Source organism: Phaenicophaeus curvirostris, chromosome 28 (assembly GCF_032191515.1).
Source record: "Phaenicophaeus curvirostris isolate KB17595 chromosome 28, BPBGC_Pcur_1.0, whole genome shotgun sequence".
In the NCBI taxonomy this organism is placed as follows: Eukaryota; Metazoa; Chordata; class Aves; order Cuculiformes; family Cuculidae; genus Phaenicophaeus; species Phaenicophaeus curvirostris.
The window spans coordinates 2,679,515-2,706,130 of record NC_091419.1 but is presented as its reverse complement, the minus strand read 5'-3'; the positions used below and the strand labels follow the sequence as shown (position 1 = coordinate 2,706,130).

The window sequence follows — 26,616 nt, the reverse complement described above, 5'->3', positions numbered from 1 at the left end:
ACTACCACGGTAAATACTATCGCCAAAGGAAAACATTGAGACCAAGAGATCTCAGCTAAGCCATGAGTAAGAACAACCTTTGCTTTCGCAACACTCAGCACCAGTCGGAGAGCAGCAGCGTGTCAGCCTCAGCAGGTGAATGTACCTGAGCTAGTGCCTGAAACAGGAAGGCTGAACATGATATTTACAGTCTGGGTGGAGGTGATTAATATAGAAAAATCTGCATCCTGAGTTCAACCAACCGTGGAGAACAGGCAGCCTGCAGGCAAGGGTTTCAGACCTGGATGAGGGATATTTCACTTTACCGATGAGGGCAACTTTTCTGAACAATGGTGTGCATCTATCATGTTAAGAATAATGAATATTTGCTAAGATAAAGGAAGCACTGAAGATCAGCTTGGTCACCAGAAGCCATTATTTCTCTTCTTATCTGTACCTATTAAGGGAAAATTTCCTTCTGTGATTGGTTATTTAAGGTCATGAATATTTGAAAATATTTGCATTTCATCTTCTTTTGAGGTTTAAACAGCACAAAAAATGCTTTGTTTAAATGCAAGCACTGAAGATAAACTAGACAGAACCAGTCCCTGTGCACTTATTCACATAAACTCCCACATTTCACAGCCCAGAGATGGATTTTGAGTTCGTTTTTGACTCCAAGACAACTCAGGGTGAGCAGGGGAGGAAACAGAAGCAGAAAGGCATCCTTTGACAGACCAACAAGGTGACAGCACTGATGAACAGCCTGCCTACAAATCACACCAACTGGTCTTATCTCAGAGCTTGCTTCCTCCCAGCTTTCTGCAAGCTTCATCTTATCAGAGGCTACACACAGATTCTCTTTGCTGTCCAAACAAGAACAGAGTCTGAATAAAAGAAAATACAGCACTGCTGCCTGCTTGCCAGAAAGGCCCCAGCTCTGCCTGAATCAACTGGAACATCCAGCTCTGTGCAGAATCTGGCCATCAGCCTCCTTTCCCACGAGTATCCCCAAGCTGCATGCAGAGGAACCATTTGTCCACCTAATCACACTACTCCAAATCCTCCCCTTCTCCAGCCGTAGCTCGGGCTGCAGCACACAGGAAAGGTTGCTGAGCAGTGAGGAACAGGCATGCTTGCTCACAGGAGGCAGCAATACCCTGTGCAGTAAGGACAGGCTGCCTTCCCCACCCTTCTCAGCAAAGCCTCACTTTCTCCAGGTGGAGGCTCAGCTCCATCCTCAGACACTGGTTAGACCCTCTGCTATGATGGCCACATGGTGATGGGGAGAGAAACACCATGGGGCTGTCTCTCGTTAACCAGTCCCACCGACACACTGAGTAGACTAATGAACCTGTACACCACCAGCCAGTAAGCCCATCCTAGGCACAAGAAGCAGTAATGTATTTAAAGAGCACCTACAAGAAAGCTGGGGAGGGGCTGTTCACAAAGGCTTGGAGTGATAGGACTAGAGGCAATGGGTATAAACTGGAGAGAGGCAGATTTAGGCTAGACATAAGGAGGAATTTCTTCACTCTGTGTGTGGGGAAGCACTGGAACAGGTTGCTCAAGGAAGTGGTGGCTGTCCCATCCCTGGAGGTGTTCAGGGCCAGGTTGGATGGGCCTTGGGCGGCCTGATCTCATGGGATGTCCCTGCCCATGGCAGGGGGGGTGGAACTAGATAGGCTTTGAGGTCCCATCTGACCCAAACCATTCCACGTTTATGATTCTACAATTATGATTAATTCAACCCACAGAACACCGAGCATTGGTTCAGCTCAGGGTCAGGTTTTGGAGAAAGCCAAGCAGGGAGAAGAAAAAGGCCTTTTCACATGAACTGATTAGAGCTCCACTACATCAGCATCCAGTCCTGTCAGCAACAAAGCATGGGAACTCCTTTGTGCAAAAGCTGTCATCGGATGCTGCACGCTCAGATCATCTGGACCGTTTCTGCCTTTGAACATGTTTTTTTCCAAAAGGTGCTATTCTAGGAGCATACACATCATAGCCATCATAAATTACCTTCCCAAATCAAGTGCACAGAGTAATTTCAACCTGTGTTGTATTCGGGCCATCACTGCATCACAGCACACGGCTACTTGGACGCCTAGACATGAAAATAACAAAAACTAAATGCTCAGTGCACCAGTTTCTTTAATTACTGTTTTAGAAACAAAAGTCCCAGCGAAGTCTCCCCCTCTCTACCTGCTCAGGTACACACAGGCAGGCTGATCTAACTCAAAGTCTCACAAAACAGTGTGTCTTTGCTACTCAAGACAGACCAGCAGAACAGGATCTTCACAGGCTTTGCGATGGCAGGCTGGTCACACTGAGATCAGAGAGCTCCTCAGCCTGGCCCCCCCCATTCACACACACCCACTGCTAACGAAGCAGACAAGCAGGCACCCTCTGTACCCAAAACTGGCCATTTGTGGACGAATACACCACATCAGAATTTTCTTTACACTCCCAATTATGGTCATAAACATGAAGATTTAGGTTCCTCCTAAACTGTTGCCTTGCCCTGCACAGGTAGGGACACTGCCTGCAAGCACGAGGTTCCTTTTTCTAAAGCCAGCTGACTCCCAGCATCCCAGTTCTCCTCTCTGGTGGAGGGTAAGAACTAGAATAACTGATATAATTCCCTAAACAAGGTGAATGTTTGATCAACTGTGCGTTAAGCCAGAAAATATCCAGAATAGTTCCAGGGTTGTCATGGTAGTGATGGGATCTTACACTGATGTTAAAGCACAGTCTCACAACGGCTAACCAGGTGGCAACTAAGGAAATGGCTTGTTATGCTTAAGTTGTTTGCTTATAATCATTCCACCCGTGCCTCTTCCTTTCTCTCTTCTCTCTGTTCCTTTCTCTCTGTTTCTCATCAGTCTCTGGCAGTGACAGCTCCCAAAGAAGGGTATCTTTAATTATGGGCTTCGTTCAACAGGGCCCTCTGTCTCACATTAACCTCAAAGAGCCACCAACCACGTAATCCCAACAAACTCCTGCATAGCTGGTTGTGTTCTGCATTTTCTCTGCAAGGACTGGAGACTTTGTGAACATAGGAGATGCCCTAAAGAAGTCTAAGCATGAAGTCACTCTGCCACAGAAAACAGGACGTGTCTCAAGCTCCTGGTCTTCATCACAGCACACACGCAGGTACCTGCCGTCACTTGTCCTCAGTCACAGTCAGAGGCGTTCCCGTACATAAAGGCAGAGAAAAAAACACCTCAAAAAGGGAAAAATTATTCGAGAGGACTGGACAGTCACAATGTGCATCACTGAATTAGATGATGCATCAGTGAGGAATATTGCTGCAGTCAGCACAATTATTCCTTCTGTCAGCTTCTTGAGAGAGACACAGAGGATTTCCTCCTTCAGCAGAGCATCCGGTAGTAACAAGGAAACAAGAATGCGTTTTGTCTTTTTTTGCATTATATAGTCATCATCAGTGCTGCATTCTGTGACCCCTGTTTCTTTGAAAGCAACTGCAATGTTCAGTTGTTAATCCTTTTCCAAGTTTCATCACCATGACATGTTTGTGCTATGCTGAGACTTCTTCAGCATTTATTAAGCTCAGGAAAAGAAATTCTTACTTTCTTAATAGAAATCTAATTTAGGGAAAAAAAACACAAGCTTATCAATTGCCTTTAAATTGATTTTTAAATACCTTCATTTGGCATTGCTACAGCTCTTAACTCCTGGGTAAGATCAGATCAACGAAATCAAGCTGCTTATGAAGTTCAGTTTGGGAAGACTCTTGCCGATATTACAATTTTAAACCCTATATACATTTTAATGCTGGATAAATACCACCTAACGCCTCAGTGTCACAAGCAAGTGGGAATACCATTGGAAGGGGAAGATTTTTGCATTCATCAACATGAAATCATATGTCGATACATCAGGACATCTTATTTTAATAAGGCAGCTGAACTATGGAAATTTATACATTTCTAGTCATTGTAGCTGGGTGAATCACAAACACGGCCATCCTGCATAAAGACATGCCCAAAGCTGAAGGCAAGTGGGATTTTTTTCCTCCCCCACCTCAAATGAAAGCAGTTTGGGTACCGAAACAGAATCACAGAATGGTTTGGGTTGGAAGGGACCTCAAAGCCCATTCAGTTCCACCACCTGCCACGGGCAGGGACACCTCCCACTGGATCAGGTTGCTCCAAGCCCCATCCAACCTGGCCTTGAACACCTCCAGGGATGGGGCAGCCACCACTGCTCTGGGCAACCTGGGCGAGGGCCTCCCCAATAATCTCCCCCTCTTTCTGTGCTAGGAAAAGTGAATTTCTGTAGGCAGTGCCCTGTACAAAAGCTTTCCTCTTTGTACAGTGTATAAAGGGGCACCTGGCTTGCACTATGGGAATGTTTTGTCATCTGTTTATGTATTTATGGCATAATTAGTTCATGTGCTACTTAGGCAGAAACAGCCTCACATGAGAAAGCCAGCACATTCTTAGACAATAAGGTGGATTGGTGAATGTTTGAACACGGGAATAAAGAACTGCCAGCCCAAATAAGACAAAATACCAAGTCTCAAAGCGCAGATTACAGAAGGAAACCTTGCATATGTTTCAAATATCAGAAACATAATCCCAGATGGCCGAGCTGCACGCGCTGACACACGGGGGAGGTTGGGTGCTCCTCCCTGCAGCACCCACGGCGAGCCCTGGCACGCGGGCCCGGGCAGCGTTTTGCTCCAGCTGGCGGGCAGCCAGCCGTTAAGTGCACTGGCATTTGTTTCGAGGGAGGGAAAGAAGGGAAAACTTGGTTTAAATATAACTCAGCAGCCTCCAGCAGAAACTCTGGCTGAGAGGCTGAGTGGTGAGATACGCCTGTTGAATCAGCACTGCCCTCCCTGCGCTGTCACTCTGCACGCCGCCGGACGCTTTTAGCTCCTGAGTACTAAAACTGAACAAGGAAAATATGCTGGAATACGTTAAAAGAGCTATGTTTACAGGCCTGTATTAAAAGCGAAAACATGTTGTGATTAAACCTAGCAGCTGTCAGTGCTCTGAGGTGTTACAAGTCTGAGACTATTTAAAGACAATGACTGGCGCCGACTATTTTACTGTGATGGAGCTAGGAAAAGCTCCAGTGATTTACCACCAACTGGAGCTTTACATTCGTGGCAGCCCTGAAGAAGTTTTGTGACAGGGAGGGCAACAAGCACAGAGGTGATTTTTAGTGGCGATGAAGACTCTCTCTCAAGTGCAGAATTTATGCTAACAGCCCGGTTGCTCAGGTCTTCAGTGATTACAGCCTTAAATTACCATTTCACATTTACACACACAAAAATACATAGAAAGTGGATTTCTAATGTACCTAAAACAGGACTTAACAGTGACTCTCTCTAGACCACACTCAGCCTTAGGTCTTGGGATCCCCCAGCTGTGAGGGACTCAACAGGTGCCAATCCCTTGATGAAGGTGGCCCTCTATCTCTATGCCCAACCTGCAAATCATAGAAGCCTAAATGGTTTGGGTTGGAAGGGACCTTAAAGCCCATCCAGTTCCACTCCCCCTGCCATGACCATGGAAAAACTTCCACTGAAACTTCCACTGGATCAGGTTGCTTAAAGCCTCATCCAACCTGGCCTCAGTCCCATTGTCTAGCTTACCCTCTTACCTTCTCATTCTCAGCCCAAAGGGAACTGAAAACTAAAATGGACCCCTCTCTTCTGCCTGAGCATCTTCAGGTGAGCTTTATAAATCTGCCTTCTCTGCCAACAGCGCTGGGCACAGGTTCAGTTGAAAAGTATTTCAAGCTGGAATGGGCAGGAAGCAATTTTGTTAATCATAGAATCAGGGAATGGTTTGGGTCAGAAGGGACCTCAAAGCCCATTCAGTTCCACCCCCTGCCATGGGCAGGGACACCTCCCACTGGATCAGGGGCTCCAGGCCCCATCCAACCTGGTCTTGAACCCCTCCAGGGATGGGGCAGCCACCACTGCTCTGGGCAACCTGGGCCAGGGCCTCTCCACTCTCACAGGAAAAAATCTCCACCCCAAACCTACAAAACGCTCTCTGAGAGGGCAAATCTGATGCCAAGGAAGAATCGGCTGCACTTGGCCATGGCCACAGCACCCAGCGTGTTGCCTGCACATCTTGCACCCTCTCTGGCGGCTGTAGCACAGCGCTGGGATTTCACACTCACTCGGACCCTTCCACAGCAAACAGAGCTGGCACGCGGGGCCCCAGGACAGGGACACGGCACTATGAGAGGAATTCATGAGATGCAAATGGCACAGCAGGGAAGTGCAAAGCAGGGGCTGTCTGTGGGAGCCCTGTGTGAAGTCTGACAGACCTGGCTCTTGCATTCCTCTGTGGCAGCAAATCCTCTTATCCCCATCCATGAAAGCCCTAGGATCATTCCCATTTTGCAGAAAGCAAGTGGAGACAAAGCAACTGCAGTTGTCACCCCTTGGTAGCTTTTGTGTGTGCATTCACCTTTAAGGCCAAGATCCCGCAGCTACCTGACAACCCAGATTCAGTTTGAAAAGATAAGGACTTCCAAACCTCACCAGTATGAGAACAGCTTTGAGAACATGGACTCTAAAGGCTTAAAACACAAACCCAGAGCATGCCCACAGCTGTGAGGAAAATGCAAAACCTCTCACAACATTCAAACATATTTCAGGTCCCTTGGGACAGCAACACCAAGAGGTAAAGAACCTGTGAGATGTGTTGGGTTTTATAAAATATGAGCTAAGATTTTCAAAACGAAACAATGAGCATTGCTGACGGAGCCACCACATCCCAGTCCCAACACGATATCCAGCACCTAAAGGTTGGTCTTACAAGTGTGGTTCTTTCCTCTCCTGACTTCAGCCATCTGGAAGTCAAATGTCCCACTCGGCTCAGCCTAGATTCCCGCAAGATTCCTTCCTGAGCTGATCGAACCCATCCTGAAACAGGTAACCATGAGAGGGCTCCTGAGGTGCCTCCCCTTCTATACCAACCAGCTTCCACTAGACAGGTAACGTTCAAACAAAGCCCAAGATGAGACTGAATTCATCCAACTGAAGCAAATGCAGGCAGCAAGTCGAAGAGCAGAGGCAAAGAAGGAACCCAGGCCTCTGGGAGCTTCAGGCTTAGATCATGAGACTGGATTATTTCTTTTTTTAAGGCAGCGATAACCCTCTGTTCTCAAATGATTAGTAACCGAGATGGAGAGTTGAAAAGTTTGAGCAGAAACAGATGAAAAAAACCTTGATTAAGAAATGAACCTGACACCAAGCATGGTCAGTTTAAGGATACTGCAAGCTCAAAACATAAAGTAAATTTTAAGAAATTACTATTTCCACTTTGGTCTTTAATTAGTAAGATCTGCTTCTCTGAACAGCAAAATCAAAAAAAAAAAAAAAAAAGTACTTTGGAGGGGTATCTAAGCCAAAGAGTGGAAAGATTTAATCAAACCGTAGGACCTCTCCCTTAAAACAGGCAAATACACAAACTCCTGCTTTTAACAGGAGAAGAGTCTGGTTTCACAACACGTTTTATTCAAAACAAACAGGAGAAACCAAGTCTGGAATAGATGGCAGATGCTTCAAAATATTTCTCACTGCAATTTTCACTCATTTCTAAGACCAAGAAGAAAGCAAGCACTGGGATTTCAAAGCGCTGGCAAGCTACAGGGATGAACTGGAGATGAAATCCCACAACACATCCCAGTGAGAGCAGGAGGGGAGGAAAGAGACCAGGCAAGAGGGGTGCAAACAGGGACAGGGAGACCGAGCAAGAGGGGTGCAAGCGGGGACAGGGAGGCCGGGCAAGAGGGGCGCAAGCGGGGACAGGGAGACCGAGCAAGAGGGGCGCAAGCGGGGACAGGGAGGCCGGGCAAGAGGGGTGCAAGCGGGGACAGGGAGACCGAGCAAGAGGGGCGCAAGCGGGGACAGGGAGACCGAGCAAGAGGGGCGCAAGCGGGGACAGGGAGGCCGGGCAAGAGGGGTGCAAGCTGGGCAGTGCCCAGGGAAAGGGAGCCAAGGCAACAGGGCTGCCAGCCGGGCCCCTCTCCCCGGTCCCCGCGTGTTCCCAGCGCCCCGGGAGCGGGGACGAAGCCCGGCGGGGTCCCTGGCAGCCGAGGCTCGGTCCCACCGTGACTCTCAGAGCCGGGAGAAGCCGTTTGCGGCGGGCGGGACGCGGTGCCGGGACGAGGCGCCGCCCCCCCTCTCCAGCCGCCCGGGGAAGCGCCCGGGACACCGGGAGGCGGCGGAGCCCGGGGAAACGGCCCGGGAAGCAGAGGACGCCGGTGGCAGGAACGGGGGGGGCCGTCTCCACCGACCCCACAGGGGCTGCGCGGGGCACCCCCCCCCCCAACCCCGGGACCCCTGGGCAAGGGGGATCCCCTGGAAGGCGGGACCCCCTTAGCGCGAGGGGACCCCTCCAGCAGGACCCGGGACCCCCGCTGCAGCTGTGACCCCCCTGGCAGGCGGATCCCCCTTTGTACAAGGACCCCGTTAGCGAGCGGGACCCCCTTGCAGTCGGGACCCCCTCTGCAGCGGAGACACCTTGGCGGGGGGGGGACCCTCTTGGTAAACGGGTCCCCTTTGCGCAAGGAGCCCCTCTGGCAGCCGGGACCCCCCCATATCGGGCGGGAGCGCCTTTAGCAGGATTTGGACCCTCCCTGCAGCTGGGACCCTCTTGGCTAGCGGGTCCCCTTTACGCAAGGAGCCCCTTTGGCAGCCGGGACCCCTTAGGGAACGGGACCCCTATTGCACAAGAAACCCCTTTGAGGTTTGCACAAGAAACCCCCCCCACTTTGCAGCCGGGACCCCCCTTATCGGGCGGGAGCGCCTTTAGCAGGACCCGGACCCCCCCTGCAGCTGGGACCCCCTTGGCTAGCGGGCCCCCCCTTGCCTAATGGGCCCCCCCACCCCGGGCTGGCCCCCCCCCGCTCACCTGCCCTCCCCGCCGGGCTGCGCTGGGCTGCGGCGGCGGCCGGGGCCGCGCGTTGCTCCCGTTGGCAAGTAACAGTCTCCAGGGCTACGGTCACTATGGCGCCTGGCGCCGGGTCTCGAGGCAACTGTTGCTACCACCTCCCTCCCCCCCGCCCTTCTCCCCGCACGTCACCGCGCGAGGCCACGCCCCCCGCTCGGCCGCTGATTGGCTGAGCGCCCGCCTGTCACCGGGCGGGGCGGCGAGCGGGCCAATGGCAGCGCGCGGGGGGCGGGGCTTCGACTTGGCGCGCGCTTTGGCGCTCCAGGGCGGGGGGGGCGCCCCGGGCACGCGTTAATGTTGAGGGGAGGGGGGGGGGGGGGAGGGATACGAGTGGGGGCGAAGCGGCCATGGGGGGAGCTGCCCGCTCCCATAGCGGGGGCAAAAAGTTTGATTTTGCCACTTAAATATTAATATTTAGTGTTAAATATTGGAAAAAAAAAATCCTGGTTCGCGCACGGGGCTTCTCGGAGCTGGCACCGGTTTCTTCCTCCCCGAGCTCGCGGTTCCTCATGACATCAAAGCGTTGCCATAGCAACCGGCTGTGAAGTCACCGCCAACATGGGGGGGGTGGGGGTGGTGGAGAAACAGGGCTCGTGGGCCTGATTTTGGGGTGGATTTTAGGAGCAGAAGTGAAGCGCTGCGGAGCGTCGCTCCGTGAGGGTCTGTGTGAGGGGGGGATGAGGCACCGGCAGCTCCGGAGTTGGGTTGGGGATGAGGGTGGATGAGGCTGGATCCCATGATGTAAAAAAAGAGACCTTGCGGTACCTGAAGGGGCTACAAGAAAGCTGAGGAGGGACTGTTCACAAAGGCTTGGAGTGATAGGATGAGGGGCAATGGGGATAAGCTGGAGAGGGGCAGATTTAGACTGGACATAAGGAAGAATTTCTTCACAATGAGGGTGGGGAGTCCCTGGAACAAGTTGCCCAGGGGCATGGTGGCTGCCCCATCCCTGGAGGTATTCAAGGCCTCAAGCTCCACCAGGGGAGGTTCAGGCTGGACATTAGAAAAATATTTTTCACAGAAAGGGTCACTGGGCACTGGCAGAGGCTGCCCAGGGAGGGGGTTGAGTCACCTTCCCTGAAGGGGTTTAAGGGACGGGTGGACGAGGCGCTGAGGGACGTGGTTTAGTGATTGATGGGAATGGTTGGACTCGATGATCCAGTGGGTCTTTTCCAACCTGGTGATCCTATGATCCTACGATCCTATGATCCTAAGGCCAGGTTGGATGGTCCTTGAGCAGCCTGATCCAGTGGGATGTCCCTGCCCATGGCAGGGGGGTTGGAACTACAGGATCTTTAAGGTCCCTTCCAACCTAAACTATTCTATGACTCCATGGTTCTTTGAAAATTGTCTGTTTGACAGCAACCACTTCCTGGTGGAGCATCAGTTATGGTTTTCAAAGAACAGGCTAAGGCCACAAAATGCCGGGCTCCAAGCCTCGGTGGCTGCAGCAGCAAGGAGCGTGTGTTCAGTGAGCTCCGTGCAGGGCCGGAGCGAGTCCGGAGGAGACATCTGCCAGCTGCCGGCAACTCGGGAACGGCTCCCAGTGCCTGCGCTTGGCCACAATGTGTGCAGAATGCGCTCCCCCCCCAGATCCATGTATTTGTACATGTGCAGCGTGACGAGGCGTTGGGACACTGCGCTGCGGAGAACCCGCACGGTGCCAGTTTACGGTGGGGAGATTAACTGAGGGATTTATTTGTAAAAGCGTTGCTTTTTGTCTCTTAAAACAGTGGCCAGATTGGGTTCGAGCTAGGTTTTTGCCTTTCTAATTATCTCCTTTCATGACCTAATGAGATACTTCTTGAGTTGCCTGCCCTTTTTTCCAAAAGTGATAAACTATAGTGGTTTTTTTGGTTTTTAACGAGGCTTACGAGTACTGGCAGAGGGGGTGTTTAGCCTGGAGGAAAGGAGGCTGAGGGGAGATCTCATCGCTCCCTGCAGCCCCCTGAAAGGAGGTTGTGGTGAGGTGGGTGCTAGCCTCTGCTCCCAAGTGACAGGAGATGGGATGAAAGGGAATGGCCTCACGTTGCACGAGGGGAGGTTTAGATTGGATATTAGGAAAAATGTCCTTACTGAACGATTAGTAAAGCACTCCCCAGGGCAGTGGTGCAGTCACCATCCCCAACAGGGTTCAAGAAACATGTAGACGTGGCACTGTGGGACATGGTTTAGTAGGGATGGTGGTGGTGGGCTGAGAGTTGGACTGGATGAGCTTAGAGGTCTTTTCAGGCCTTAATTATTCTGTGGTTTTATGTTGTTGGTGGTGAGAAAATGAAGCCTAAACAATGGTCTCTGGATGCTGAGAATTACAAAATCAGCAGCTATCTCAGCTCTACACTTTCTCCCCTCAAGTGAAATCCCTGTTACACCTGCAGTGACAGTCGGTGCTGTGCAGCATGCGCTTCCTCTGCCCTCCTCGAAGCAGTTCAGGCTGGGAACTCAGCAGATTTCAGGTGGAGGTGCCTTGAAATCCCTTCCCTGAGTGACCAGGAGGGGATTTGTAGCCCGAGGGTCACATTTCCAGTCTGGAAATGACTGACCAGCACCAGCAGCAAGGCAGTGGCAGTGTCCTGAACACATGGAGACAAAAATATCTCCATAAGGGTAGCCTTTATTCTTTCATTTTGCAGTAAAAAGCAGGCTCTCAGTAGTTGGCATCACAAATTCTGTTTCATAGAATTGTAAAATCATTCAGGTTGGAAAAGACCTCTAAGATCATCCAGTCCAATCTTCTACATGGTTGGGATGCTCCTCTGGATACAGATTCCTATGAAAATTAATCGGCATGTACAAAGCTCTCCAGGCAGTTAAAGCAGCTCCCTTGGGAATCAATATTAACCAGTTGCAAGAGCCCTGGCTCATGCTGAACAATTTTGTCCCAGTCACTTTGCAAAGAACAGCTACATTCTCTTGTTTGGCTCTGTGCTCGAGGTTAAGTACAGTTTTGCCTCTAAAGAATCATAGAATCATGGAATGGACTGGTTTGGTTTGGAAGGGACCTCAAAGCCCATCCAGTTCCACCACCTGCCATGGGCAGGGACACCTCCCACTGGATCAGGGGCTCCAAGCCCCATCCAACCTGGCCTTGAACCCCTCCAGGGATGGGGCAGCCACCCCTGCTCTGGGCAGCCTGGGCCAGGGCCTCCCCACCCTCACAGCAAAACATTTCTTCCTAAGACCTCAGCTTAATCTCCCCTCTTGCAGCTTCAAACCATTCCCCCTTATCCTATCCCTGCACTCCCTGATCAAGAGCCCCTCCCCAGCTTTCCTGGAGCCACTTTCAGTACTGGAAGGTCACAATAAGGTCTCCCTGTAGCCTTCTCCAGGCTGAACAACCCCAACTCTCTCAGCCTGTCCTCCTACAAGAAGTGCTCCAGCCCTCGGATCATCTCCATGGCCTCCTCTGGATTCGCTCCTACAGCTCCATGTCCTTCCTGAGCACAGAACTCCAGGTGGGGTCTCACCAGAGTGGAGCAGAAGGGCAGAATCCCCTCCCTCGCCCTGCTGGTCCAACTGCCCAGGATAGAGTTGGCAAGGAGACTTTTAAACGGAGGGACAGCCTTAAAAACACGTGGGGATGTGTCCTGTTGGTACCTACATTGCCCACCAAAACATATCAGCCCCACTGCCTCAGAGCTGGCCTGGCCCATGCAGAGTTAACCAGTCCTTGGGCATTCCTCTCCCATTTAACGTGACCAGTAGATCTGCCGTGGCTCAGACTCTTGCTTTAATCACACGAGAGGGAGCTACTCCGCTCCCCACTCCTCTCCTGTTTATTTTAATTCTAGCAGTAAGGTTGCAGAATAAAAACCAGCGTGTGCTCCAGGTTGGTCTGAGCTCTTCACCACAGGTTTGAAGGCAGGTGCTGCCAAGGAAAACAGCGTTTTTTATAAAGCTTACAGAATATTTCTGTTTTGAGGGGGAGTGGTGGTGTTGGTTTATCCCCCCAGTTAAACCCAGCGGAATCATCACAGGCACTTTTCAATTGCTTTGAAAAGTCCCCATCAGGCATTTCAGGAGGAACAAGGATGGTCGCTGTATTGACAGGCAAGAAAGAGCTTTGGTGATGTATTTTTTCTGTAACGTTTTCTGAAAAGTATGTCCCAGCCTCAGCCAAGGAAGTGTGTGGAATTTGTACCCATGGCGACTCCAATAACACAGCCAGCTCCAAATGCTGCAGGATTACTTGTTTTCTTACCTAACGTATCAGGAAAGGAGTTACTGGGAAAGGGAGAGGCAGAGCGAAAGTGCCGGAGTGAGGCAATATAAACCGGAGTGACTGGACTTGCTGGTTAGTATTTGGTCTGTCTGCAGATTCAGGGTTAGGAAACCTTCCCATCTGTTAATACGGGAGTTATACTGGAAAAATCATGAAGCTGTGTCTAATTACCAAGGACATGCTTGAGGGGATTCTGAGGGGGAAATAAGTTGCTCTTTTGATGGGCTGCGGACCCTTAAGCTAAGGATATTTAGAAAGATCACCCTTCAGATGAGGGCATCATTCCTTAATAAACAGTAAACAGAAAATGGAGGTGGATTTTTTTTTTTGAAATGTCACCTAATGCACATAAACATCCCCCTTTACCATCGAAAATGGAGACCAGATTAATACCTTTTTATTACTATCTTCTTCTGATGTGTTTAATGATCATTACCATTCCTTCCCTCAGTCTCTTGGTTTTTAAATTAACCAACCCTCTGTTTTACCTGTAGAGAAAAATTCAGGTTTTTCATTAAAAAAAGTGCTACATAAATCATTTTTTTTGACCCTGCAATACTGCGGTCACTTTTTCCTGCTTAAGCGCTGTACTTTGTATTTGTCCATGTTGAATTACATCATGTTTGTTTTGAGTCATCACTCAAATTTACTAAGAGCTTACTGAAACCCTTCAGAAGCACCCACAGTCCCTGCCAGTTCAGTATTACCTAGGACAGAGTGTTCGTATGTAGATCTGCTACCATTTCAGGTTTTAGGGCACGATTCTCTACTGGAGACCTCACCTGGGTCCCTGTGTTCAGTTCTAGAGTCCTCAGGACAGGAGGGACGTGGAGCTGTTGGAATGAGTCCAGAGGAGGCCATGGAGATGATCCATATGGAAGCACATCCCATACGAGGAAAGGCTGAGAGAGTTGGGGTTGTTCAGCCTGGAGAAGAGAAGGCTCCGGGGAAACCTTAGAGCAGCTTCCAGGGCTGAAAGGGGCTCCAGGAAAGCTGGGGAGGGGCTCTTGATCAGGGAGTGCAGGGATAGGATGAAGGGGAATGGTTTTGAGCTGCAAGAGGGGAGATTGAGATGAGATCTTGGTAAGAAATGTTTTGCTGTGAGGGTGGGGAGGCCCTGGCCCAGGTTGCCCAGAGCAGGGGTGGCTGCCCCATCCCTGGAGGGGTTCAAGGCCAGGTTGGATGGGGCTTGGAGCCCCTGATGCAGTGGGAGGTGTCCCTGCCCATGGCAGGGGTGGGACTGGATGGGCTTTGAGGTTGCTTCCAGCCAAGCATTCCATGATTCTATGACTCTGCTGCACAAAATTCGTGCCTTTGCAAAAGAAATGTAAAACACATTTGGATGTGCTCTTATTCTTTCCAAAGTCCCAATTATTGCATGAAACTCAAAGCAGAGGCTCCCTGTCTTGTCACACCCTGTCAGCAATATCCTGAAATTTTTGATAATGCCTAGTACTCAACTGTTTATGAAGTCCTACAAACCCTGGAAGCCAGATTGCTCCCTCCCAGGATCTGAAGCAGTATTACAGGGCTGTTATTTTTAGTTAAGGATCTGTCTGACACCTCTTGTGTCAAGCTGATCACTGAAATGATTTTTTTCTGTTAATTTTAAGGAGCTCATCCCTCACTCCGCAAGGGACTGGGGAGGCTCTTGGGGAAGGATCCTCACTGAAGAAAACAGCTGGTAAAGTAGGAGAGGAAACCCAGCCTGGATCTAAGGGAGCACGTTTGCTGCAGCTGTAGCAGACACCCACAGGAGGGCATGGTCCTCAAAACAAACTAGAATTCTGCTACAATCCAATCCTGCTGGACGGATCCTTTTGAGTTGATTGCACTAAAGGGAGATGTTGATAAAAACTAGTCCTATGGTGGAAGCAAATGCCCTGCAAAGGTAGCAGGATCTTGTGAAATTTCACGTTTATCTGTGAAAAACAGTGTTAGTTTGGTCGCTGACAGTGGAACTTTCAAGGATGCTACTCCCTTCAATTATTTTGCTGACAAATTGAAAAAAATACCAGAGGATCCTGTAGAATTTGCCTACAGGAAAGCTGGGGAGGGGCTCTTGATCAGGGAGTGCAGGGGTAGGATAAGGGGGAGCAGTTTTCAGCTGAAAGAGAGGAGATTGAGATGAGATCTTAGGAAGAAATGTTTTCCTGTGAGGGTGGGGAGGCCCTGGCCCAGGTTGCCCAGAGCAATGGTGGCTGCCCCATCCCTGGAGGCGTTCAAGGCCAGGTTGGATGGGGCTTGGAGCCCCTGATGCAGTGGGAGGTGTCCCTGCCCATGGCAGGGGGTGGAACTGGATGGGCTTTGAGGTCCCTTCCAACCCAAACCATTCTTCAATTCTATGATTAAAACCGAAATAAAGCAAAAATTTGCCTTTGATTAAAAAAAAACAAACAATTAAAAATTTGCTTGTGTTCAGGCAGTTTTAATGGGGAGAATCCCTGTTGCTACACAGGTACTAACTCTCACAGCTCTTCCCTGTCTGTGCCCAGTTCCCCCTGCCCAGGCTGTATTTTACTGGTGAGTGCTCTGAGTGCATCTGGTGTGAAGGATGGAACAAAGAACCTGAGCTGGTGGCTCTGTGTCCATTCTAGCACAGCGTAAGCAGCACCATCTCATGGAAGCCAAGATTGTTGAAACTACAATAAAGCATTTTCTTTTAATACGTCAGCAATAAAACTTCACAATGATTTTAAACTGGAATGCAGATGGGATAGGTTTGGGGTTTGCAGACAGGTGGCTGATTATGTGAAGCACTTGAGAACAGAGTAAATCTCCATACCATTTACTCTGGAGGAACCTTCTTCAGAGGTACCAGCGATGGCTTTTCCTGCGTGGAGCTGCCACATCCCACGAGTATGGCAGTGTATCCGTATTGCTGGGTGTGAGCCTGCTCAAAAACAGCCCTGGGAGCATTGTCATCTGCATCATACGCGTCTGCATTTGCTGCTATTTAGACAACAGTCCTCAGCAGTGCTTTTGGCTGGGCTTAGGAGGATGAGTCTGTTGAGTGTGGTTGTGCCATGCAGGAATTTCCCAGTGGCATCTTAGCACACGTCCTCCTCTGCCCACACATCTCTCCAGCAGGAAAATAAACTCCAGGCTGTCGCTGCTCCAGTGTTCCCAAATGCTCTGTCCTGTCCTGACAGGATACAAGAGCACTGATTTCCTTCCAGCCTTACCCAGCCTGGAAGCAAACAGAGGAGTGCGGAGGATGAGAGGAAGAGAAAGGTAGTTCAGCCCTTCCCTTGCCCCTTCTTTTCTCTCCCTTGGGTGGCAGCAAGTATCACAGCAGTCCCCAGCAAAGGCTTCCCAGCTCGCTGCTTTGACGATGTAGACTTTTTGGAATCATAGAAACACAGAACGGTTTGCATTGGAAGGGACCTCAAAGCCCATCCAGTTCCACCCCCTGCCATGGGCAGAGACACGTCCCACTCAGTCAGGGGCTCCAAGCCCCATCCAACCTGGCCTTGAACCCCTCCAGGGATGGGGCAGCCACCACTGCTCTGGGCAACCTGGGCCAGGGCCTCCCCACCCTCACAGGGAAACATTTCTGCCTAAGATCTCATCTCAATCTCTCCTCTTGCAGCTTAAAACCGTTCCCCCCTCATCCTATCCCTGCCCTCCCTGATCAAGAGCCCCATCCGCAGCTTTCCTGGAGCCCCTTTCAGCCCTGGAAGCTGCTCTAAGATCTCCCTGGAGCCTTCTCTTCTCCAGGCTGAACAAACCCAACTCTCTTCAGCTTGGCCTCTTAAGGGGAAGTGCTCCAGCGCCTTAGATGAGGTTACTCCTCTCAACCTTGCATTTTCCCCTCAACAAGTTTTTAGCACAGCTAGGAACCCAAATGCTCTCTTCCTCCCTAAGTGGAAATTTCCTTTCAGAAGGATTAAAGGACTGAGCGTTTATCTGGGCTGTTTTCTGTTAGGTTTGGCTGTAGCTATCCTGAAATTCTGCAAAACCCACGGGGTACGTGGAAATACGAGTGTATGTGGGGCTTTGTGTGCCATTCCCTGCAAGGAGCTGTAGGCTTCTCAGCTCACAGAAGCTAGAGGAGAATGTGTCCACAACTTGAATGTAATCAAAGATAATCATATGGATATAACTAAATCAATACAACTTTTGTATGAAGGCAACAGCTGTGTAATCAAACCCTCAATGACTGAATAGCTCTGGCGTAAGGTTTCAGAGGAAATTTTGTACAATGCAGGACTTCTACTGCAGAGTTTCCATAAGCCTCCCCCTGCTTCCCAGATAAGCCCATGCTCTAAGAGCGATGGGGAGATGGAGTAACCAGCAGCCTGGGAGGGAGTGGCAGACAGGCTCAACCAGCAAAGGGCCTGGGAGATGTGATGGGAAGGGTTCACAAAATCAACACAACGGTCTAAGCAGTGTCACCTTCAGCACTTGTATGTGAAGGGCTTATAAGGCACCGCCATGGAGAATTCCCCAAAAGCATTTGTAGGAAGTCAGCGTGTTGAGGTGCCTCCCTGAAGGGCCTGCACAGTCATGCCAGCAGTGTGGAGTGTGCTGGAAGAGCTGGAGACCTTCATGTGGCTGCAGGGCTACCATCTGGCTGGGATCACGGAGATGTGGTGGGGTGGCTCCCAAGATCAAAGGGCTGCAATGGGAATACAGGGTCTTTAGGTAGGAGCTCACCTGGGGCTGGGTAAGAATTAAAGAGGTAGGTAAGGGTGGCATTGTAGTAGGTGTTAGTTACAGGTTGCCCAACCAGGAGGAACAAGTGGCTGAGTTCCTCTGCAGACAGGTAGGAACAGACTGGAATTCACAGATCCTGGCCTCACGGAGGACTTCAGCTGTCCCAGGAGCTACTGGAGGGCACAAGCAAACCAGGAGGTTCCTGGATGTCATCAGTGATACCTCCTAGGGCTGAGGCCAAGGAGGACTTAATTCATATTTCCATGTTTGTTCAGTGCAGCAATGTTTTCTGGGAATGCAGACAAAGAAATTCCGGCACAGACCCTTTATGTCCGAGCTGTTATTACCCCAGCTTCCAAAACCACACCACATGAATGCAGGCAAAAAAGTCCTGCTTTGGGGGTTCTTTTTTCTAGTTAATGTTAGCAACAGGCAGCTTCTGGATGAAGATGTTACACACCTTCATCAGTTCGTTGTCTCCTAACAGGTAGGGTTATTTTCCTCCTGGCAAAGCCGTGTGTGCGATCACTGCCCAGTGCGCAGCCATGCAAAATCAGTCACCAGCTCAACCCAGCTTTCTCTGTGGTTTATGCTAAGGCTGTTTATCTCCCTGATACAGGTATACTGGTGGAAAGATCCTGCCTTAAATTCACAGCACCTTCTTGGGCCTCTTGGAGGGGAATGCCACCAGCACTGAAGCAGAGAAAACATCGCTGAAATTACTATCAGGCAAGATCATCTGCCCTAATTCAGAGAAGTGATTTATATCATTTAAGCCTTATCAAATGCTTTTGCCTGCAATGAGTTTGGCAAACGTTTGTGCATCAACAGATCTTCAGGGCTGATAGTCACCAGGTGTGTAGGGGGTGAGAACTTCACTCCTCCTCTGCTGGAAGAAGGATTGTGGCAAACGCCTTCAGCTATGTTGAAGGGAGGTGTAGCTAAGTCTTCAAGGTGATGGACAGGGTGTAGTGAACTGCCAGGTCTGTCCTCACCTTCCCATGCCAAGCCTCTGCTATCTGCCCAGCAGTGCCAAGAGAAAGGTAGGTGTGCTTTTCCTTTAGCCACCTTCGTGCAAAGCCTGGCTTGGCAGCCTCAACAAGCAGCAAAATGAGCCTGAGCTGCGATGCCACGAGCTGCAGCCGCTGTGCTGAGGTGATGAGAGTCAGCTGCTGCGATGGCACGATTCCCTCCGGCCATCAGAGTAGGGAGAACTTTCTGCTATTAAAAAAAACCACACTGGGAATTGTTCTGCTGTGGCTGTGTAGGCATAGCTGGTCATGGAAGGACGAGGACTCATGTACCAGCCAGGTAAGCTGGGCTAGAATTATTATCAACCAGACCTTGGGAGGACAACCACTGTCTATTTGCCTACCTTGTGGCTCTTCTTAGTGTTTCAGGTCATTTCTTCCACCCTGAACTGGAACAATAAGTTGAAGACTTCATGGAAGTTTGGAACATGGAGATTAAAGAGAAAGGTACAGCTTGGTCATTTGGGGAAGCCCAACACCCTCATCACTGTGAGCCTTTAAAAGTTCTGTAACATTTTTACTCCGGTGAGTTTATATTTAAAAAAAACCACAGAAAAACATTAAGTTGCCCTATGGATTATTAACATTTAAGACCAAATAAGAGGTGCATAGGTCTTGCACTGCCCTCCAGCCATCATCAGCAACTTCTCTGCTTGAATTGTCTCAAAGCACACAGCGTCTGTCTGGGCTCTGTGTCATCAAGCAATGGAGCATGTTTCCGTGTTGTTATCTCTTACTCTAGTTACACATTCATCCTCTTTACTGGTTATAACACAGTTTAAACAGGGAGGAAAGACAAGGCACAGCCTTGTTCTGCTTTGGGCTAGACCTGCCTGGTAAACATTGTGACAGCATTGCAGCAAAGTCCCTCGGCTTGGGAGTAGGGAAGCAATCCTGGTGTTCCCATCACGCAGCAGCAAGAGAAAAGAGGTAAGGCGTCTGTTTATTGACATTATGGAGACACAGCTGGTTTGTCTGAGCTGGGAACAGCTCCCCTCTGCCATGTGTGCTTTCTGTATGCATCTCATCTTGGAGCAAATGACTTTCCAGCAATTTTGTTTTCCAAAAGGGGAGTTACCCATGGACATAAATAGCATTGCCGTTCAGTTTTAGCTTTAACAGTCGGAAAATATAGGCAAGAGCTCCACAGAGAGGTGATACCCAGCATCAAACTGCATTATTATATAGGCTAGAAATTCCAGTTCCCTGCTGCCTTTCACACTTTGTGTACATCACTGCATGTTGCGTAAAACAACCAAACACCTTTGCCTGTACTGTGGTGTTTCAAGATCCACTAGTGTGGAGGCTTTAATGAGTATTAAAAGAATAAAAAGGTGTTTGTGCCTTTGACAGACAGGGTCTGGTGTTGTTTTCAAGAGACACCTACACATATTTGTTATAGAACCCTTTCACGTGACCAGAAAGATGTTGCAAGGCCTTGGTGGGAAAGATAGTAGAATCATGGAATGGTTTGGGTTGGAAGGGACTTCAAAAGCCCACCCAGTTCCACCTCCTGCCATGGGCAGGGACACCTCCCACTGGATCAGGTTGCTCAAAGCCCCATCCAACCTGGCCTTGAGCCCCTCCAGGGATGGGGCAGCCACCACTGCTCTGGATAACCTGGGCCAGAGCCTCCCCACCCTCACAAGAGAACATTTCTTCCTAAGATCTCATCTCAATCTCCTCTCTTTCAGCTGGAAACTGTTCCCCCTTATCCTACCCCTGCACTCCCTGATCAAGAGCCCCTCCCCAGCCTTCCTGGAACATCTTTCAGTACTGGAAGCTGCTCTAAGGTTTCCCTGTAGCCTTCTCTTCTCCAGGCTGAACAACCTCAACTCTCTCAGCCTGTCCTCGTATGGGAGCTGCTCCAGCCCTCAGACCATCTTTGCGGCCCCTGGCCTTGCTCCAACAGCTCCATGTCCTTCCTGTGCTAAGGACTCCAGGACTGAGCACAGGGCTCCAGGTGGGCTCTCCCCAGAGTGGAGCAGAGGGGCAGAATCCCCTCCCTCACCCTGCTGGTCGCACTGCTCTGGATGCAGCCCAGCATACATTTGGTTTTCTGGGCTGCAAGCACAGAAAGATTGCATGGCCTTCTAAGCTCAGAAATGACTCTGCTATAAACAGACTCTTCTGTCTCTCTCCCTTCTCTGTGACCGCATGTTTACCAGCATATTTTCTCAGTACATTAATTTTGCTCTTGCTGAGCTTCACGTGGAAATTGCTGAAATAGTGTATTGCCCCTTCCACCCCATCTCATCTCTCAAGTCAACGTCCTGAGGTGCAACTACATCTTGGGCTGAGTCACTTGTTCCCAGTGACTCCAGAGTTGGAAAGTTGTGTTCCCAAAAGTGTTCCCAAAAGCTGTCCCAGAAGAGCTTACAGATCTGACGCCAGGGCTGCAACGGAAGGGTGATGAAAGTGAAAAGTTGTGTAAACTGCCTTGGGTCATCGAGGTGGACAGATACGATTTGTTCCATACGGGGGATGATTAAGCTGAAAAAGAAACATATTTCCACACTCTCTCTGCCCACAGTTGTAGGAAGAGATGATTCTTTGGTTGAGATAGGAAAGAATCCACAAAGGTAAATGTTTCTGCTTCACCAGAAGGCGTGGTGGTGTTCTGTAGGAAACCCAAGATGAAGATCGCTGCTCTCGGCAGCCAGCCTGCACCTCCCCAGCAAACCCCCTGTCAGGAAGGAGTGTGCTGGCTGTTCACCCCAGTTCCTAACCACAGGTGGGTGATCTGACATGCGCAAGTCTAAAGCGCCACGGCCCCAACTTGCATTTACCCCGGGCTGTGTCAAGGCACTTATTCTACCACTCTCATCTTATCCCCAACGGCATCTTCCTCCACCTCGGGCTTCTGCTGCAGTGTGTTCAATACCTGCCAGTGCCAAGGCAGGAGAGAAACGAGAGAATCATAGAATTGTTTAGGTTGGAAAAGACCCTTAATATCACTGAGTCTGACCATTAAGCTAACCCATGTCCCTAGTGCCACCTCTACATGTCTTTTTTAATCCCTCCAGGAGTGTCTGCACTCAGGAAAAGGGTTTTATCTCTCTGTAGCCAACAAGGTGTAACATCCTAGGCATAGACAACCAACATGCTGCTTCCTACCAGAAGTGTTCCAAGCAGACCATTAACTGGAGGTTGTGTTGAAGAAGAGGAAGCTGAGGGGAGCCTCAAGAGCCTCCTCTTGAGAAGAGGAGGCTGAGAGGAGACCTCATTGCTCTCTACAACTACATGAAAGGAGGTTGTAGAGAGGAGGGAGCTGGGCTCTTCTCCCAAGTAACAGGGGACAGGACGAGAGGGAATGGCCTCAAGCTCCGCCAGGGGAGGGTCAGACGGGATATCAGGAAAAAAATTTTCACGGAAAGGGTCATCAGGCCTGGGCAAAGGCTTCCCAGGGAGGTGGTTGAGTCCCCATCCCTGGGGGTATTTAAAAGATAGGTAGATGAGGTGCCCAGGGACATGGTTTAATGGCAGATAGGAATGGTTGGACTCGATGATCCAAGAGATCTTTTGCAACCTAGTGATTCTGTGATTCTATGAAATCACACATGTATCTGCATTTTCAACTCGCTGCGGTATCTGGGTATCCTCACCATAAAATTTACCAGTAGGAATGACACGGATTTGATGGAGTTTTTGGTTGTCCCTTGGAGGCTGAGCTTGTGTTATGAACAGAGCTTGAGGCTGCTTAACCTACAGCCACCTCCTCCCTCTCACGATCTTGTGCCACAAGCACAATTCAAGGGTAATGTGAAACTTCGGTTAAGAGGGACTCTGTCACAGACAGACATCATCAAAGGGGAATGGCTTTTAGCATTTCTTGAATACTCCCTCTCTGCCCGGTATCTTCTGGAAGTCTACAGCTGGACTCTCTCACGCTTCGTGACCTGCTTTTTGAAGTGCAGCAGATGGGACAGTTCTTCTCACCTGAGCCAAACTGAGATGTAACTTTATACTGGGATTTGACAACGTATTTTGTTTGGATAATCTGGATGAGTGCTCTAATGTGGGTTGATCATTCAGACAATGCGTTTCAGTAGTTGGTCTGCTTTACAGAGCCAAACGCCAAGGCCCTGATGCTTGCTTATCTGTTCCTCTGCTGTAAAATCCCCAGCCTGGTTTTGGATGTTAATCTTGGCAGGGAGCGTGGCCACAGGGCACGGCTGGTTCTGCAGAGCTATGCTGGTTGGCAGATGATGAGAAAGTGGCCTTTATTCCCTTTGAAGTCCCTGAGACTGAAATTGTCTATGCAAACTGTAGATCCTATTTGACTTTTCTTCACTTGCCTCTCCTCTCTGTAGCCAACAAATGCAGAACTAGGACACGCATTTACTGTTTCCCCCCCTACATAACTCATGCTGGTTGCAGTTTGCATGGCATGAAAATTCAGTTAGGTCAGGCAGAAGCCGGTGATTGGAACAAGCGATACCAGCAAAGGCTTTCCAGCCTGTCCTGGCCCAGCCAGCCACAGCCAGAATTCACCCCAGGTGAGCGATTCTGTACTGGGTTAACATCCCCCGGAGCTTCTTGGGCTGCTCTGCTCTTGTGCCTCAGAAAGCGAGAACCCTGGGACTCCACGAGAGTTAATTGCTAGTAAACACAAAGCCAACAAAAGTGATGCTTGACAAAGAATGCAGTCACTCTGGAGCACTCCTAGTTCAAGCTTAACAACTCTATGTGTGTTTATAAAGGGCTGGGCTGGGCTATCGCCAATCGATAATTAGAGTTCCTGTAGTCATGCCAAGGAATAGGCTGATCCCTCATAGCCAGTGAGAAGAATCCCTCTCCTCCTCTTGGCAGAGCTGCCTGAGGACCGTCTGCACCGATCTTTGCTCTTGTCTGGTCTTTCACCAGTAAAGTGGTCCCCTCCGGTCCCAGAACCGATGGGAGTTTTGCAAACACCACAGCATTTACCTTTGCGGTGATGCGACCCCAGTGTGACAGGCAAGGACACTGGGAGCACAAAGCTGTTGCCCAAGGTAATTTGTTGGCTCAGAGCATTGCCAAAAATAGAACTGGTTACTCCTGCTGTTTCAGTTAACCTCTGGGTTGTGCCACGGAATCTTTTCTTGGTTGGCCAAGGATGTCGTGCTTCTGTCAGCAGAGCAGGGGCTGGCTAACGACCGAGGCGTGGAACCAGGAGTCTGCTAAGTTTACAGATCTTACCAGCTCTCCAGGTGCTGCTTGGATCTTCGCTCTTCAGAATAGATTTGCCATCTGAATTGAAATGGAGCCACTCGAGGTATTTGGACAGGCTGGAGAGGAGCTGGGGAAGGGAGGGGAGCGCAGCCAGGCTGAAAGGGAAGGCTCACACTGCAGGAGGTGGCAAAGAGCCACCAAAGTGAGAACTCGTGGGTGCCTGGACCCGCAGACGGCCCTGCGCAGGGCTCCTGGGGCTGACGTGGCCATCGCCCTCTCACTGCGCTCTGGCTGTTTTGCAGCTGCAACATCCTCAGCTCCATCCTCTGGACCTGCTGCCGCTCCAGCTGCAGCCCTGACCTTCTGGCAGGAGCTTCTCCCATGACGTATTCCTTAGGTTTGCTCATCGGCTAAATGGTGTGAACCATCTCCTCCCCACCCCGTGTGAGTGGGGAATAGCTGTGGGCGGTGGGAAGGAGAATTTGCAGGAGAAAACAGATGTTCAGGAATTCTTGGTCTGCCCTGGCAAAATAGCATCAATAATTAGATGGATACAGCTGTTTTGCTAACAGGATAAACAAATTTCTGGCTTTTCTGCAACTTTGTCAACTAGAAACAAGTAAGAACAGTCAGGTGATCTGCCTGAACACAACCTGTAAAAAAATAGATTAGAAAATGTGCGATTTGACCCCAGTTTAAATAACCAAGACCCAGGGAGGGCAGGAGATAGTGGAGCTGGCACCAGACCACAGGTTCTCCCCTGTGCCCAGGAACAGTGCCTGCTGCTACCATGGCCAGAACCGACCAATGACTGTGTCTAACATAGAATCATAGAATCACCAGGTTGGAAAAGACCTCTTGGATCATCAATTCCAACCATTCCTATCCACCACTAAACCATGTCCCTGAGCACCTTGTCTACCCATCTTCGAAACACCTCCAGGGATAGGGACTCAACCACCTCCCTGGGCAGCCTCTGCCAGTGCCTGATGACCCTTTCCATGAAAAATTTTCTTTCTGATGTCCAGTCTGACCCACCCCTGGTGCAGCTTGAGGCCATTCCCTCTTGTCCTGTCCCCTGTCACTTAGGAGAAGAGCCCAGCTCCCTCCTCTCCACAACCTCCTTTCAGGTAGTTGTAGAGAGCAATGAGGTCTCCCCTCAGCCTCCTCTTCTCCAAGCTAAACAACCCCAGCACAGATCCAGCCCGTTCCCTTTGCTCGTGCTGATTGGGAGGCAATTGTTTGGGCTGGTTTTGTGGGGGGGCAGCCTCCTCCTCTGCTGCAGCCCCTTGGCTGTGAGCAACCACTGCACCGCTTCCCTTCCTCCCACACCACAGCACGTGGTGGGGCCGTGGTGCTCAGTGGTGGGGCCAGAGCGGGGCCACGGTGCTCAGTGGTGGGGCTGAGGAGCTCAGTGGTGGGGCTGGGTGCTCAGTGGTGGGGCTGAGGAGCTCAGTGATGGGGCTGAGGAGTTCAGTGATGGGGCTGGGTGCTCAGTGGTGGGGCTGAGGAGCTCAGTGGTGGGGCTGAAGGGCTCAGTGGTGGGGTTGGATGCTCAGTGGTGGGGCTGAGGGGCTCAGTGGTGGGGCTGAGGGGCTCAGTGGTGGGGCTGAAGGGCTCAGTGGTGGGGCTGAGGGGCTCAGTGGTGGGGTTGGGTGCTCAGTGGTGGGGCTGGGGTGCACAGCAGAGGACCCACAGGGCTCGATGGAGGGGTCAAGGGGCTCAATGGAGGGGCCAAAGTGCTCAAAGGCAGGGCAGGGTCACTCAGTGGTGAGGCTGGGGCATTCAGTGATGGGGCTGAGGCACTCAGTGGTGGGGCTGGGGTGCTCAATGGTGGGGCAATGTTCAGTGGAAGGGCTTTTGTGCTGAAAGGAGGAGCCGGGGCGCTCAAGAGTGGGGCCACGAGGCTCAGTGGCGGGGCTGGGGTGTTCAGTGGTGGGGCTATGGAGCTCAATGGTGGAGCCAGGGCACTCAATGACGGGACCATGGGGCTCAAGGCAGGGCTGGGTGCTTAGTAGCGAGGCTGGGGTGCTCAAAGTCAGGGCTCAGGGCCCAGCATTGGGGCTGTGTGGGCTCAAAGACAGGACTGGGGCTCAGCGTTGGGGCTGTGAGGCTCAAAGGCAGGGCTGCAGCTCTCAGTGTTGGGGCTGTGGGGCTCAAAGACAGGGCTGGGGCTCAGTGTTGGGGCTGTGGGGCTCAAAGACAGGGCTGGGGCTCTCAGCGTCGGGGCTGTGGGGCTCAAAGACAGGGCTGGGGCTCTCAGTGTTGGGGCTGTGGGGCACAAAGGCAGGGCTGGGGCTCAGTGTTGGGGTTGTGGGGCTCAAAGGCAGGGCTGGGGCTCAGTGTTGGGGCTGTGGGGCTCAAAGACAGGGCTGGGGCTCAGTGTCGGGGCTGTGGGGCTCAAAGACAGGTCTGGGGCTCAGTGTTGGGGCTGTGGGGCTCAAAGACAGGTCTGGGGCTCAGCGTTGGGGCTGTGGGGCTCAAAGACAGGGCTGGGGCTCAGTGTTGGGGCTGTGGGGCTCAAAGGCAGGGCTGGGGCTCTCAGCATTGGGGCTGTGGGGCTCAAAGACAGGTCTGGGGCTCAGTGTTGGGGCTGTGGGGCTCAAAGACAGGTCTGGGGCTCAGC

At 50.9% G+C, this 26,616-nt stretch overlaps 1 protein-coding gene across 3 annotated transcripts in view; it reads right to left on the bottom strand.

The window, feature by feature from the left end:
• The window catches only part of RFX2 (regulatory factor X2), a 72,651-nt gene extending 63,651 nt beyond the window's left edge, over positions 1–9,000 (bottom strand). For 2 of the 3 annotated variants that reach the window (XM_069878036.1, XM_069878040.1), the window contains exon 1: positions 8,889–9,000. The gene's annotated coding sequence lies outside the window, so the exon portion shown is untranslated. The remainder of the gene's footprint in view (positions 1–8,888) is intronic. The other variant, XM_069878037.1, reaches the window with a different exon arrangement.
• Positions 9,001–26,616: the final 17,616 nt, after the last annotated feature.